The 16,614-nt window shown below is 43.3% G+C and overlaps 1 long non-coding RNA gene across 1 annotated transcript; it reads left to right on the top strand.

Annotated features, from left to right (window-relative positions):
- The first annotated feature begins 2,975 nt into the window (after positions 1 to 2,975).
- Positions 2,976 to 14,437, top strand: LOC147653773 (uncharacterized). The gene is made up of 3 exons (XR_015285764.1): positions 2,976 to 3,104; positions 9,958 to 10,581; positions 11,967 to 14,437. It is a non-coding gene; the product is annotated as an uncharacterized LOC147653773 (long non-coding RNA).
- The last annotated feature ends 2,177 nt before the right edge of the window (positions 14,438 to 16,614 follow it).

The raw sequence follows: 16,614 nt of genomic DNA, 5'->3' as shown, positions 1-16,614 counted from the left end.
GCATGAGGAGATTTCTCTTGTGCAAGGTGTGGCTCTAGAGCAGCCTCTGAGCCTGCTCCAATGAAGTGCTTATGGATGTGCTTTAAGCATGTGGAGAGTCTTCTTGAGTTCACCAAATATTTAAGTGCTTTGCTGGAGTGAAGCCAGAATGATCAACAGTTTGCAGGATTATACCTTTAGGACAAGTTTTTGGAGTCTTCTAAGTCCTCAAACACACATATGCCCAGAGATATATCTACACTACCATTTTTGAAGTCTCTGAGGAGTAATAATTGCCATCTATCATGACATCCTTCTTGAAAAAACTTTGGCATTTATATTAGCAGAGAACTAGCATCCTGTATCTCTTTAACAGGAGGGCTTTGATGAACAGGGTCCCATTAACTGGCTGGTTTTTGGGATGAGTTGCAACGGAGTTGGACTTGGCCTCAATTCTACAACAATGCTGTAGAAAAAAAGCAGTGCTACCAGGTGGCACAGACACAGGGGAACACCTCACAGTGGGACATCAGTGTCCCATAGCCAACTGCCAGCACCTCCTGGCCCTCAGCACTGAGCTGTGCTCCCCTTGCTGGGTTCTGCTGAAGGTGCAAACAGCATAGAAACACCAGCTCCAGACCAGGAGCTCTTGCCAGTAACCTCAAAGCTCAGGCAAACAGGTACATGAGTAGAACCTAAATAAGCTCCACTGCCACGGCAGATCCAATTCTTCACAAACACCAAAAAAAATATATAAACCACCAGCTTGTCTTGTTTGACTTATTCTGTGTATCCCCTAGCAGATATTGGCTGTTTATTTTCATTCCATGAAACTTATCTAGATAATGCCACAGATTTCCAGACCTCCCTTCCTTTACTCCAAACATCCCCACCCATTCCTTGGTCAGATGTTAAAATCTCTGTCAGCCTAGGGTATGGTAATCTTTATTTTAAATATAGCTTCATTTATTTTGGTTTCCATCTACCTTTCCTGTTTAAATGAAAGCACAAAGTCTATCCCTCCTCCCTGTGCTCCTGGGGTATTTCCTGCTGCTACCCTCTCACTGAGCATTTTATTTTGTATTTCCCATGCCCACAGTTGCACTGATGAAACTCCCCAGTAAGACCTGTGTCTGTGGCTGCTGTTTCTGGTGTAAGATGCCATTTGCTTAATTGCTAAGCAACTATCACAAGTTGAGCCTTGGCTTTCTAAAGTAGGCCTGGTCAGCACACAGATTATGTACTACTGCTTTGGGGGAGGTGTGATTTATTTTTTAAAAATGAATCCTTCCTTCCTAAACAAATGAGGTTTGGTTGATGATTTATCTGTGTGTATATTGCTACGGCAGTTTTGGATTAAGCTGGCCAACTTCAGACACATTTGCCAAAGAGTCCTTACAGATTAAAAGTTCATACAGATTTCTGAAAGTTTGGCACTTGTGCAGAAGACAGACATCCAAATTAGTGCTTTGTTGAAGGAAGGGCAGAAGAGGAAGGTGAACTGTATTATTAGACCCCAGAGAATCCACACAGGATGCCCTGACCACAGGAAAAGCTTTATTCAGCTCTTGCTCCTTATTAGCCTTGGATAATCAACCACAAAATAGAAAGTCATGGGAAACCAGGCAGCATAATTTCTACTGCTCCCAGAAGTACTTGTTTCTGGCTCTAGAGATTCAAGTGGTGGCACTCTTTGAGTGGACACAAGGGTAACTTCCCACAGCTGCCATTCCACGGCAGCAGCACTTGGCCTCCAGCTGAGCTGGACTCTTGTGAAATGTTGTCCCATTTTAGCTCTTTGCACATGCACCTAATCTGTCTTTGTGTCTGCAGCCAGTGATTTCTGACATTTGGAATTTGTTCCCCCCAGCAGGTGAATGAGACTTTGCAGAACTGTCTGTCTCCTGACACATAAATGGATATTTTTGTTGTTGCAGGACATTTTGTTCCTCACCCTCCTCCCTGTAATCTTGCCATCTCTCTTTGTGACATGGCTCCTCAGCCACACCCGGGATGACGCACTGCCATTTCTCAGCTCGTTGCATTGTATGGCTACAGGTCCTGCTGCAACACTAGCGTGGAGACAAACAACAGGCAAAAATAACAGAGCCAGGCCGGCCTCAAAGGTGGATCTGCAGCCTCTATGAGTCACACTGCAATTTCACAATAAAGCCACCCTGTAACTTATGCTGCAAGACGCTGATTAATTTAATTTTTAAATCTCTAAACAATAGTGGACATAGAGGAACAATAAAAAGAAAAAGCAGCACTGAGTATTCAAATGGTGCCAAAGGAGCAGTGAGAAAGGAATGACCTTAAGCCTCACTAGATGGGTGTGATAACTCAGCATTTTAGATGGGCATGATGAACTTGGTGTTTGCATCTCATCTCTTTGAATAGATGGTATCAAGCCTTCTATGTTCTGATTGCTTTGCCTTCACTTTGACTTGTTTGAGCTCAAATAAATCCCCTCTGTGAGAATGACATCTAACCACAACAGCCTCATGGCTAGATAGGGTTCCCCAGTTTCTGCAAGGGGGAGGTCACTTTAGACTGTCTCTTTTCAGCTAAGTTGCAAGAATTAACTTGATGATACTGAAGCCAGTGGTGGGAGAATTCTCTTACTCCAGCCCTGCTGACCTGACAGACATGATGGATGGAGAGTGCCAAGGTAACTTTCATACTCTTTATCACAGGTGTTGATACACAATTGCCCTCCATTCACACACACACACACACACACACACACACACACGCACAAATCCCTGCTTGCAATTAACAGTCCATCTTTACTTATAAGTTAGTGAGAAAGGCAAACCGAGAGGGAGAGAGGGAGTGTTGTTATTGGGAGGATCACAGGCATGGAGATTTAAATAGCAAGACAGACTGGAAAAGTTCCAGGCAGTTCTTGTATGAGTTGACCAGGAGCTCAGAAAAACCAAGATCCAGTCTACACCCCAGGCCTACATTCATGCATTGAGAACAAGTCACTTCCTGTATGAGCCTTATTTGTTAACCTCGTGGATCACATAATCTGTCATTTCCTGTCTTTCTGACATGAAACCACTTGAAATTGGATAGGTTTCAGTCTTGGAACAAAACAGAAGACACAGACCAACAAAAAGGTAAGAGTAATCTAATATGGGGGCTGAAATGTTTGCTATAGGAAGGAACAAAGTTGTGTTGGAAAAAGACGATCAGTCCTGGTTCACAGAGGACAGGGTGAGAGAAGATGGTGGTGATACTTTGCCTTTTCTAGTGTTGGCTCTTTGAGGATTGACATGGACACAGCAGAACAAGGTTGGAAGTGTGGCATGCTGCTCATGCCAGGAGGAAAAAAGTGATCAGGAAGCAATAGGATGATTGTCTGGAGATCAGAGGGTGTCACTGGGAAGCCACTGTCTGTGTCTCTCTTTTCATCTTACACCATTTTAGCCAAACTCTGGAGCCAGACTAAGGGTTGGTCTGTGTGCAGATTAGTGCTGCTGTCAGAAAAACCAAGCTCACAATGTGCCCTGGGCACTGGGGAGCCTGTCCTGGGCCCTTATTTTGCTGTGTCCTGTTTCAGTGAAAGCAGTGCAGGAAGCTTGGGAGAAGCTGACTCATGAGGGAAGTGAGAGCTGAGCCTTTGTACCATGAACTATTGAACAGGTTAAATGAAAGCTTCTGTCCTCATTCCTTCTCTGCTCAGCATGGGACAAGTCCCTGGGGTTGCCAACACAGTCACTGAAACTCCCACAGCCTCTGAAGGTACTACAGGACTTTGCACAACGCTCACAAGGTGATTGGAGGGAGAAGCTGCAGAAGCACAGAGTGGTGTTACGTATTTAAATAGCCAGGATTACAAAACACCATTGTTTCCTCATTAAAACATAGAAACCCAAAGCAAGTGAAATATTATCAGGCAGTGCTGATTGAGGGTGTAGCAATTCTTGTTTCTGACTGACTCAAACGTGCTTTGCTGAGCCCTTTGGTTTTAGCCTGTCTGGCTTATCTGTCATTTGATGGATTTTACTGGCTTGCTGGTGTATTCCAGGCCTGATTAACAGCACTGCCATACATATTTTTAATGAGTTCTTAAAAAAGTCATGGCAAGTGGGTAGACTCTGGACTGACTTATCCAGATTTGTGGCCATAGTGACTTGGTGCTGAGGGTGTCTGAAGATGAAGATGAATAGATCACGCGGACACAGGTCGAGGTGTGGTGAAAGAAAGAGAAAGTTTATTTTTCCTCCCAGGATTTATAGGCTTCTGACCACGGCCAGGGATTGGATGGTCAGGATAACACTTTCTCACTGCACTAGCCATGAGAGATGCCCATCACAAGACATGTAACAGAAAGAATGTACACATATCTATGTTTACAGTTACTGTCCTGGGAAAGTCTTTAGAAAACTATGTTAGCAAGCTCAGAAGCTGAGTTTTCAGGGCGACAGGTGTATATCTGTCTGCAGTCACACCAAGCCACAGCATTTGATCCCAGACCAGCAAAACCACAGGCATCAACGGTGCAGGAAAAACAACAACACAGCAAGCAACAGTTCAGGACTTGATCTGGGATTACTCAGCACCTGGAAGGGCCTGAGCAATGTGTGGGGTGTGACAGTAAAAAAACCAGTTCATGGATGGGCTATAGCTGCAGTACTGTGTGTGCAGAACAGCAGAAGAGGTTGCAGGGACAATGAATTTGGCTGGATTTGTCTTTTTCTCCTTCCCAAGCTAGAGAATTTATTGCATAATATGTTCTGTAGCTAAAGAGATGTTCATGGCCTTTTAAAACACTGACTGAGAACAGAAGACTGAGAAAAACAGATTTCCCAAATCCAGAATCTCAGCAGTGGCCATTTTCCATTTCTTTTGTGCTTGAAAAATAAGTGAGAATTTGAAAAATCAGCATGGCTACATCCCAAGGGGAGACTCAAATAAAGCATTAATTAAAGCAAAGAAAGGGAGGTGTCTTATTTGAACTTTGCTGAGCTGGATGGATTACCTATGAAAGCTGGCAGTGACAGGACAGCTGTGTGAAGAAGCCTGTGGCAAAAGCACCGTTGTCTTACACAAACAACAGGAGACAGGGTTGGAGACACAAAGCAGTAATTGCCAAATAGATTTCTTCCTCATGAGACACTTGCTGAGTCAGCAGAAACCTGCCTCAATTTTATTTTGCAAGGCACTGTGCTGTTAATTAAGGGGGGAAAAAAATTCAGCTGTGCCTGCTGTCATTTACAGCTCTTTAGCCTTATCCTGCAAGCAATACTGCTAAGGGAGACAATTACATTCTGTCTATATCTATCTATCTATGATTATTCTCCTCCATGTTTCTTCTTTTTTCCCATATCATTGCAGAGAAAAAGTACAGCAATAATACAAAGGGACGTGTGTTAACATGGAGGTGTAGGAATATGAGAATGGCCTGGTGAGATTTCACTGTCTCAGCATTTAGTAGGACAATTTAAACTAGTGCTGCAGTTTAATTAAGATTTTGGGTTACTGGCTTTATTGAGGTTCTAGAGGTAGAACTGGGAAGCCATGGAGATCTTTACGCAACTTTCTGCCATGAGGGAAAACATGTATTTTTCAGGTCAGAAAGCCAAAATCCATTAATAAAAGAGGAATAAGCTAAAATTCATTAATAAAATAGGTAACACCTGTGACTACTGAGAACGTCACAGATTTAATTGCTTACAATAAGTAAGTAGCTACATATACTTAGAATAGAATTGTATGGATCTTTGAGGTGGGAAAAGACCTTCAAGATCATTGTGTCCAACCTTTGATTTACTTTTATTCACCATGAACTGTGACTTTGATCTACTGGATCAATATAATCTATATGTCTAAGCTATATTTAAAAATAGCTGGGTTATTGGCTGGAGCTGCCCCCAGTCTAGATCCCAGGGCCATAGATGCCTTCTCCTCCATGCTGAAGTGACCATTTTACTGCTTGCAGGTTACACAGGAGCAGAGGGAAAAAGCAAAAGCCCCAGGAAGAGGGTTTTATGCTGTGCTCCAGCTGAGGCACAGTGCACCCCATAAAAAAAAAATGGGGTTCCTCCCCCTTCTTCCCCTTACCTTTAACACAGTCAGCTGAAATGTCCATGGTAAGGCACACAACTGCTTTTTTTTTTGAGCTAAGATTTTAATTACTGTTAAAAAGGATGTGGATTTTCTGTCCTACAAAAAGATTAAGAAATAATTCTCCAAGCTCCCAGACTGTGCCAAGCCTGGGTACAAGCAAATAGTTTCTTTGCCATGCAGTCTAATTCTTCTCCCTTTTTATTTGCTAATAATCTGCAGAAGACAAAAATTACTGTGAAATACATGATCCCCTCCCCTTTAATTTTGAAAATACTGAAAAGCCTCCATTAAAATCTTTGTTTGTTTTTCCTTATTATCCCTGAAAAATTCGTCAAACTCAGTATGGTTCCTTGTAGTGCAGCAGATCCTGCAAATTTTGCCTGGAAAGGGATTTTTTGATGGAAGAGCTCCTGCCAGCTTCAGTTCAGCAACCTGTGACTTGTTGGGAAGTGCCACAAAATCAGAGAGAAGAGGAAAGTAATAGTTGTCCCACTAACCATCCTTGGGCTGTTTGGCTGCAGAGACATCACTGCTGTTTTGGGCCTCCACCTGCATTCCCAGCCCTGGCCAGAGAGGCAGAGGGGAGCAGGACCTGTGTGCACAAGGGGGTGATAGTAAAGGTCTGCACATCTGTGGTGCCAGTCAAAATGCTGTGCCTTCCCCAGCCCTACTCAGAGTTTCCCAGGGCCCTCCCTAGGGACTCGTGGGGATTACTCAGCTCATGGTGGTTCCAGCGTCTACCCTGGGTCAGAGCAGGTTTTTGGACATAGCTCTGTTTACCCACATCACTCAGGCATGGCCAGTGAATGTGGCAATCTGAAACACTCTTTGAAAGCCAGATGTGGTGTTCAGGAGTGGATCTGCTTGGGCAGCTGGGGAAGATTAAATCCTCTTATTAGCCACAGGGCAGCATGGTGTGGCACTTGGTACATTAGATAGAGATAAGGGAGGCTTTTTGAGATGAGGCTTTTTTTATGAAACCAAAAACTTTGCTGGCCCCCAAAGTCTGCAAAGGTTCAGGACTCTTTCAGTAAACCTGGATTGAGCAGATTTTTAATTTCAAGGAGGAACCTCCTAAAACACCTTGGTATGTGCACCTTGATATGTGCATGGTTTTGAGCCTAGACCTGGCAACACTTGGCACTTTGGAAGTTTTGCTTTGGGTTTTTTGCATACAAATCCAAAACACAATATAGACTCAGCAGGGAGGAACCCATGCAGACCAAAACTGCTGAGTTTTGCACAGCTCTAACTATAATCTCTTCACAGTGCTGATTTTATTTATTATTGTTTGTACTGTGGTAGCAGTGCAGGGCTCCAACCAGCTCTGGGGCTGCACTGTGGAAAATGCAGGAGAAGGAGGCAGCATCCCCAGCCTGAAGAGTGTATATTCTAAATAAACAAAACAGATAAAGAATGAAGAAATGACATAAAGCATGTAAGCAGAGAGATTAGGGGGTGTTGACAAGACAATGCTTTTCTTTGCGTCTCTCTCATCCACACACAAAATTGTGTTTATTTATCCTGTAAACTCTTTGGGGTCAGGGCTGCATTTTCCAAAATGTGTAGGGAGATGGGATGCAAGAAATATGTGGGGAAATGAAGGTGCTGAGGGCAGTAGCAGGAGATCAGCAGCCCATAGGGCTGCCATACTGGATTTTGGCAGTGAGTGTGAGAGCAGGAGGAAGGTGATGGGGAAGGAGGGACAGAGGAGGAGACTGACTGCCTTCCTTAGCTTGGGTCAGGTCAGAAAACTGTGACAACATGGGACAAGTCAGCAGACCACTCCATGCTGCAGATTCCTCTAGGGTTGAGCAGGGCTAAAGTGGCATAATTCTTCCTTGGTGTAAAGTGCTTTGAGATGCTCAGGTGAAAGGTGCTGGAGGAATGCAAAGATTTATTTTTCATATACCTCTACACATATTCTTTTCACTTCCAAGTCAAGGCCTGAAGCCAGGAATTTTAGAAAAACATACTCCTCTCTAATTTTACATATATATATGAATATAAAAATACATTTACAAAAGAGGCCAAGATATACTTTTTCAAAATGAAGCCTTAAGTTAGATTTCCTAAATCTATATACATCAATATGTTTTTAAATGAACAGCCATATTTAAAATCAGGAAACTTCATTAAAACTTAGTTCAGGACTCTAGCTATAAGTTCTTGCTTGAAGATGTTTTGCCACAAGGTAGCTGCAAATTTTGTGTTTTAAAAGAAGTTCTTAATGTCTGGTTTTGTTTTTTATATTTTTCCTCAAAGATTTAGGTGAAGGTTTGGGCCAGTTATATTATCCCAATTATTCACCGTTCTGCAACTATTAATTAAAACAAACAGCTCTCTGAAGCTGTTTCTCACAATGGGGAAGATTTATATCTTGAAACTGAAGCTTGTTTTTTCACTATTTTCTACACTGCATAAACATCCAAGGTGGTTATTGCAGCAATCACCAATACAAGCTCTCAGAGCTCCTTGCCAGGCTTGTGATATTTATTGCTTGAAAAGCCCCAGCTCCTGGAGTAAAGTGATTAGATGAGAACCTCAGCTTTCAGTTAACAAAAGAAAGAAAAAGTAATTTTGAGAGAAACGGGAAACCATGAGCAGAATGCAGAGTCAAGGGTCCAAACATCAGAAAGGAAAGCAAATAAAGAAAACCCCACATGTGTTATTAAAGCCAAAGAACACTTAAACCAATCTCCCCCTTATAATTTGGCAGAGAGGGGCTGACTCATGTCTTGTGGCTGCCAGGGCATGGCTGAGGCAGGGGTTACTCATTGCCTTGGAGTGCCCAGAGGTTTTTCCCAAGGGGCTGATCACCCTCTGTTGAGCTGCATGTGTTTGTACTGCCAGGTGCTGGGCTCCAGCCACTTCTATTTTCATTTTGTTTTTTTCCTTTTTCTCTCAAACCAACTTTACAGAGGCATTCATTTATGAAAATATCCTGCGCAAGGAATTAACACCGACTTGGCAAATAGAGACAATAGGTCAACTCCTGGTCCTTCCAAATCTGACAGGATCTCTTTAGCTTTCAAAAAAAGAAGAAAACCAGAACTATTCAAAACTCTTGGCTTCTACATAGTCAGTAAGGCCATAACAATGTAAAGCAAATGTAAATATTATATGATGAAATGCATCTTTCAAAAAGCCCTCTTTTCTCAGCAGTTAGATGGTCTTTATATACAATGGGAAGATTCATTCCTGAAAGTAACTCCAACCTATTCAAAAAACCCCTACATATCATGGCCTAAAATACCTATTTTATACAATGCTTTTACCTTGTGAAAGCTCATTCAGCCTCCTGATTTATGAAGGCTGTACTTCTCCCTGCTCTGCTCCCCACAAACCCTAGGGGTAGACTAGGAAAACTACAGAGCAGAAACCTGGCTAACTCCAGTGTGACTAAGGGGCACTAATAGTGGAAAACCAATGCAAGGAGTGCAACAAAAACACAAGCAGGAGAAAAACAAGAATATTTGTCCATGGCAAAATAGCACATGTTGAAATATTTTGTACACAAAAGGCAGGGTGGGTCCAGATGAGGCAGTAGAGTGGAGTATGGTCTTTTCAGCTGGCTGAATGTGCAGCCCATAGCCATGTTGCAGTCTGTAGGGTTTGCATTTATTCATTTACAGGGCTACAATTCCCACCTCTCTTCAGGGTGCAGTTAAATCTGACTTCTTCAGAATGTAGCTCCAGGAATCAGGACAGCTATATACCAGCAACAGATGCAGTCACAGCTCAGAGGAGAGATAAATCTCCTCCTGCAGGAGTGAATAGATGCCAGAACACTCTGAAATCCCCTGCTTTACCAGAGAACCTTGCATTATGAATGTTTCTCTCTACTGGGGTTTGGGTTATGCCTGTAATAATGATCCAGTATTGTCATATCTGTTTCAGACATTGTGAGCTGGTGGAAGACAAATGTTGGGCACACCAGTGCTGTCAGCTGCTCCAGTACTCTTTGGGAAGGCCATTCTTTCTATTCCTGCTTTTGATTCCGCCACACACCCTGCCAATAAACCATAGCAATAGCTGCCTAACAGGTCATCCTCACTACACAAGAGGGGGCAGTTTGCCAGCACCGGACAATTTAACCACCAACCATCGCTGTTCCAGGATAACCAAATTCCTGAGCATAATGGCAGCCCCTTCTGAACTTATGTCTTATCCCACTGAAGTCCTGGGACTTCCCAAACTTTTGGAGTCACAGCTGATGAACACAAAGATGCCGCCTGATGCAGTCCTATGGTCCAGTTTTGGGAGTGCTGTTGTGGTCCAGAGTGAGCCAGCACTGGGGTGTCCACAGCTGGTGAAACCCAGGCCAAGTGTCTCTGCTCTGCCACGTCTTAGCCTGGTTGAGCTGCTGAACACTGTTTTGTCAAGGTTACATGGCAGGGCTGAAGTGTTCTCCAGCTACCTACTGCTCACGTCCAGAGAGATGCATGAAGGCAAACAGCAGGAACAGCTGGAAGGGAGGACGCAACAAATAGTTTGCTTTTGCAGACAGATCAAGGGACAAAGGCAAGTATCCAACAATAATTTGGCAAATACCTCAAGTACAATCCTCACGTTTGTGGGATGTGGCTTCACAGAAGAGCTCACTGCCTAATGCAGCCCAAAAAGGTTGGCACAACCATGCCATAAAGTGCTTCAGACTTTGGAGGCTAAAATTCAAGAATGCCAGGCCCAGAAAAACTCTGCTACAAAGTCAAAGCAATTCATGCAGATTTGTAGATTGAAATGGAAATGCCCTCACTGTACTGATTACTTAATGCCATTTTATTTCTTCATTCCCTTTTGAAGAGAACTGTTGTGTGAGCAAACAGAGCCTCAGTTTTCTTGTTGAAGCTCCTGACGCCAGTGATCCTCCACTTCCATTCAACACAAAGATATGTGGAAGTCATAGGGTCAGTTTGTTTACCTTGCCTTTGGCAAGGCTTGGGTTCATCAGGATAATTCCAGTAGTTGCTAAAAGGTCTTGAATTTTTTTTTCTCTGGTGTCATATGGCTTTTGCATTTTTTTTTTTTTTCAAAGCAGTGGGTAGCCATGAACTGTTCACAACACACCAAAGTAAACAACATTTTTCTGCATCAAGCTCATCCTGTGGATTAATTAATTTGTATTTCTGGCCCTTTCAAGTGAGGGGAAGTAATACAGATGTGAGCAGTCATTTAAGGTTTTTAAGCGTTATGGTTCACACCATCCAAAATTGATAACCCGGACTACTTGTTCACAGGAAAAGGAAAGATTATGGTGGACATACTGATATTTTGGGAAAAATGGGGGATTTTTAATAATAAAAAAATATATTTTTAATATATTATAATATATTTTAATAACAATATATAGTTGTTATTATTTATTTAAGTTCAAAGCCTCTGGTGCATCCACACTGATATGCTGTGAATTGCTTCTTTTTTTTTGGTGATAGAAAAGTTGATTTCATATTGCTGATTCCACTGGGTTTGGATTATTCTTGTTATCCTTTCAGATAATGGACTATTGAGCCTGCAAACAAGTCTGCTGTCTGGTACCATCAGCTGATTTACACCAGATTTCTGAAATAGAGTAGTTCTAGTTCTTGGGGGTTGTGTATACAGGAAAAGCAAGAACTTGATGATAATCAGGGCAGCAAAACACTCTTTTGGACAAGAATCATGATGTCTTAAGTGTTGCTAGGGTGAACTAGGCCTGTATACAGGAATGAGTTAATCCTGAGATAACTGTCAATAATTTGCCATTAACCATGGCTATTGATTCTGCAGCCTGGCCTTAGGTGAAATTACTATGTAAAAACTCCACAGTGGCAATAGCAACGAATTACAGTGTTTTCTGGCAGGCTCTGTGAACCACTTCAATGCAGGAAGCAATAGATTATAAACAACTTTTATTTTAATCCCTGCAGGATGCATTGTGAAAGTCCAAAAACAAGACCTGTTTTTCTCAAAGCCCTCCAGAGGAAAAAAGTTCTTGATACCCCAATACAATATCAAAGAGATCAACAAGTAAAGAAAAACTATCTGTTCCTGGCAAGACATCAGAACAGTTCCCACAAGTTTATGGCTGTCCAACTGATCATCAAAAAAAGAATTTTGCTTGGGTTCAGGACTTTTCAGTGCCAAGAGGTGTTGCTGATTGTGAGATGCCTGGTATTTTCAAGTGTGACAGCCAAAGTACTGCTGAGGGATCATAATGGTCCTTACTATGTGAAATGTGTTATCTCTGGGCTATTTTATGCATAAACTGGTCTTTCTGTGAGAAAAATGCTCCGTGGTGTGTTCAATGCAGGCAGCTATTGTGCACACAGACTATTTGCACACCCTGCCATTCATAAAAAGCATGCACTGATCTATTTCCTGTGAAAAAACCTTAATATCTAATTCTTAGATGTAAAAAAGTCCATCAATTTTTGCTGTGCTCAGCATGAACACATTCCAGGTGTTTATTCTCATAGATTTTTTTGGGCAGAGTCTGAAGGAAGCCAGCTTTTCCCTAGCACCAATGACTGGATATGGGTTTTTTCTCCTGTCTTTCTCTTCTTCTCTCTGTTCCCACCTCCCACCCTCTCCCCTGGCCAGTGACAAGGGGCTGATTGAGTGACAGTGGCCAGGGGACAGCTGCAGGGGCTCAGCACAGCTCTGGTCTCCCAGCAGCAAGGGACAAATGCAGCCACCCCAGGGTCTGTGGTTTGACATTTTGTGGGCTGGGCAAGGAGCTGGGCTTCCACACTGAATGGCACTCAGAGAAAAGCAGACAAAAGCTTGAAAGGAAACCTGCTTTTGGAAGGTTGGCTGAAAATCTTTCAGAGCTCCCAGACAGTCATGAGGTCAAGCTGTGCTGGGGAGGGCTCTGTGCTGAACAGGGAGAAACACGATGTCTCTGGGAGCACAAACACAAGGATTTTGGCAAATCTTCCTCAATGTCAACTTAGGCTTTGACTGAGATGATGCTGTAAGGCCATTTCCACCTTCACACACTGCCTTGCCATCTGATCTGAGTAATTTTACAGTTCCTATTCACCCTTCTCACAGACTTGCAGAGTGTATCACTTCTCTAAGGTGACCAAAGTGGTTTTGAATGCTGATAAATCCCCCAGATTGAAAAAGATGTCTGGGGACATCCCACTATCTTTTCACTACCTTTCTTCCTTCCCTCTAACCATTCCACAAGTAGTCAGGAGAGCAGCTCAGTTCCCAGAAGCACGAAACAAATGCTGTCCTGGCAATGCACATCTTTAATGAAACACTGGATGGGGGCTGGTGCTTGCTCATGACTTTGCAGAGCTGCTGTAACACCTGGGCTAGCTCTGAAGGAAGCTCCTTGTCACTGCAGAGAGCCCCATGCCCTCCTGTCTGTTCCCCACAGACCTTAGTCCTGGCCCTTGTCCCTCCAGTGCTGGAAGCTGGTGCTAGATGGTGTCTGTCCCTGCAGCTGCTTTGTGAACTCAGCTTCTGAACCACCACCTGGCACAACCCACCCTAAATATGTTCCTGACAAAATACTGGCAGTGCCAACATTCAAACCCCATGACTTAAAGGCTGTGGTCCTACAGAAGTGATGTCCTTGGTGAGGCTGCAGCCCTCCCCTCTTCAGGAGATATCAGAATAGCTCAGATCTGACAACAGGCAATGCTTACTTGAAGCGTTGCCAGCAATTTGGCAAGTTATTATCTTTATAAAGCTCCTCAGCCATAGCTGCCCTGTCATCCTCCTCAAGACAAATGTTCCTGTCATCTGTCACTGGGTCCTGCCATTTTGCTGCAGCTGAGGAAGTCCACATTGTTGAGATAGGAACTAGGCTTTGGCAGGAGATCACTGTGAGTGGGAAGTGAAAAAAATCCCGAGGTGGAAGCAAGCCAGTAGGAAAATCACACTGCACTGAGAAAGCAGAGGCGCAAAATTTCTGAAAGCAAGGGGGCAAGTCCTTCTCAATGTCTGCCCCTCCCAGAGTAAGGTGGTTTGCTGGGAAGTTCAGATTTTTTTTGTGGTGAAAGCCAGTTCCCAGTGGCCCCTTCTGTTGGGCATGGCAGGGAGTTTTGGAAACCACACTAAGCAAATTCCAGCTCTTGGAGCTGAGCATGGAGTTCTGCAGATTGCTGTGAATGCTGACACTCAAAACTGGTTTTAGCTGTGCTTCATTCTCAGAGATTCCACCTGCGTTCCTTGTGACCAAAATCCTGGGAGGAGAAATTCAGCTGGCAATTTTCACAAAACCATTTCCTACATCTTTGCAAAGAATGTCTATGCAAGGGACTTAATGAGATTTTGTTTTGCTGCACAACTTTTTTCATACAGGCTTGTCATTTGAAATGGTAAATCACACAGCTATGGATAGGCAATAAAATAAAATAATAAATAATAAATAAAAAAAATAAAATAATGGGTTGAAAAATGTTTCTGTAAATGGTTTTGACTGAATTATACTGCCTAATGATTTCTTTTTAGTGATATAAAAAGTATTCAGAATTTTCCTCTTTCCTTTTTAAAGCAGTCAACACCCTAAATTTCCAGCCTTTGATTTGTTTAAAAATCTTTGCTAAAAGTGTGTATATTTTAATCAAGCCATTTTCTAAGGAATTAAAAAAAAAGTTAGTTTCGGGTTTTTATTAAAAAGGAAGAAAATTGATAAAGATAATGGAACTCTCCCCACTCCACTGTTCCATTCATAATTGCCTTTTGATTTTAAATCAGCTCAGCAACAAGGGCAAATAAAAACCTGAATCCCAAGCATCTGTGACTTAAATCAATAACATGGCATGACAAAGTGTGCAATTACACTAGATTTGCACACTTTTTAAAGAGGCAAAAACTTCTGCCCCTTTGCCACATCTTATAGGCTGGGAGAGGGGTCTGGGACACCTTGAGTGATTGCTGGGGATGCCAAACCTCCCACCCATGTCGATGGACCCAGGCACAAGTTCCTTGCCTAGCATTTCCACTCAGGCTTTATGAACTGGCTATAGTTTTCCCATGTTGTTCAGGATTGAAAATGACATTTTTATTTGCTTGACTAAATTCTGAATGTGACTCAATCCTCCCCCACCCCAGAGCTGTGTCCTCTGTAACAGGAATAATGTTTAGGATTTGAGTCATAGTCCACTAGGCGAGTATAATCGAAGTGGCTAGGCAGGGTGTGGGGAGGAACAAAAAAACAAAGGGAAAAAACCCAAACAAGCCACTCCCCCCCCCCCCCCCCCCCCCAGCCCTTTCCTGGTACAGAACAGAGTGTCTTGTACTCCTTTCAGCTGGCCTGGCTGTAATGGTTTTGTGTACAGGTACAGTGACCTGCTGCTGCTGCTTCTAAACAATCAGGGGAGGCCCTGTGATTTTGGGGATGAAATTCCCTGAGGTAGAGTGGATGGATGTATTTCCCTGGGTCAGACCAGGGTGACAGCTCCTCTCTGTCCCTGTCCTGCCATGCATTGCATGCTGTGTGTGTGTATTTCTAGGGAAGTATTGAAAAAAAGAAAAGAAAAAAGAAAATAAAGAAGAAACATTTTCAGGGACTGCACAGAAACCACTGCAGGAGTTGCTAGAGCAGTGTGCATACGTTCGAGAGGAATCTCTTTCAGTTCCTCTTTTCTTCAGCTTTATTTAAAAAGGGTTTGAAGGCCGGTTTAATTACGAAAACCAGCTCTCTAGACACCAAACAAAACGGCAGCCTAGCCTAAGTTGGCACCAGGACAGATGCATATTTTTCTCCCTTCTCCATGCCAATCGGCTGTAGCTCATCCAGTATGTCAATCCAAGTTGGCTGTCTGAAATCCAAGTTTAGTGGCCTGAAAATATCCCAGTCCGGCTTTGTTTCATGTGGTAAACAGTTTGCTCAGTTTATTTCTTCAACGTTTAAAACAAAAATCAACACACACCCTCCCCCGGCAAAAACCCCACATTACTACATATTTTGGTAATAGCTTCTCTTTACATTTCACCCCACTGCAGGATTTCCCTTTTTTTTCTCTGTATACGCTGACCATGAAATGCTGGCGTAACACACTGCTTTTGAAAAGATAGGCCTGATTCTGCTGGGCACTGAGCTCTGGTGAATGGACTCAAAGTTAAGACCAAACCAGCTGGTTCAGAGTTCTGAAGCAAAAATGTTTGAGGCTGTTTCATGCTTGCAGCTTTGCCAGCTCCTCTGAGCTGCCTGGCCATCTCCTGGATTCAGCTAAAATTGAATCTAGCCGCCTGTGGGAGCAGACAGGGCTCAGAGACGGTAGCTTTGCAAAGCTGGGTCTTTGTGGAGCCTGGTGGCTCCTTGTGGTTCAGCCCCCCTGTCCCGTAAAGGTTTGCAGGACAATAGTGCATCAGGCAAGAATAGCAGGCAGTAGCAGGGAGGGTTTATCATGATTTACCATTGATGCAAATTCCTTCCCCTCCCTTCCCCCTCTGCCATTTTAGTACAAATAAAGGGCCCCAGGCTCCCTAGTCAGCCAACAGGATCGGGATTGCCAAAAGAAAACAAACCCAGTGTGGGGAGGCTGCCCACAAAACACAGCTTAGTCAGTACTGTGGGGATGAGAAAAAACCAAACAGCCTCCTGAAAGGCCATGG

Source organism: Cyanistes caeruleus, chromosome 4, assembly GCF_971803275.1.
Source record: "Cyanistes caeruleus chromosome 4, bCyaCae1.hap1.1, whole genome shotgun sequence".
Lineage (NCBI taxonomy): Eukaryota > Metazoa > Chordata > Aves > Passeriformes > Paridae > Cyanistes > Cyanistes caeruleus.
The sequence above is the reverse complement of the archived record's forward strand: the minus strand, read 5'-3'. Positions and strand labels throughout refer to the sequence as shown.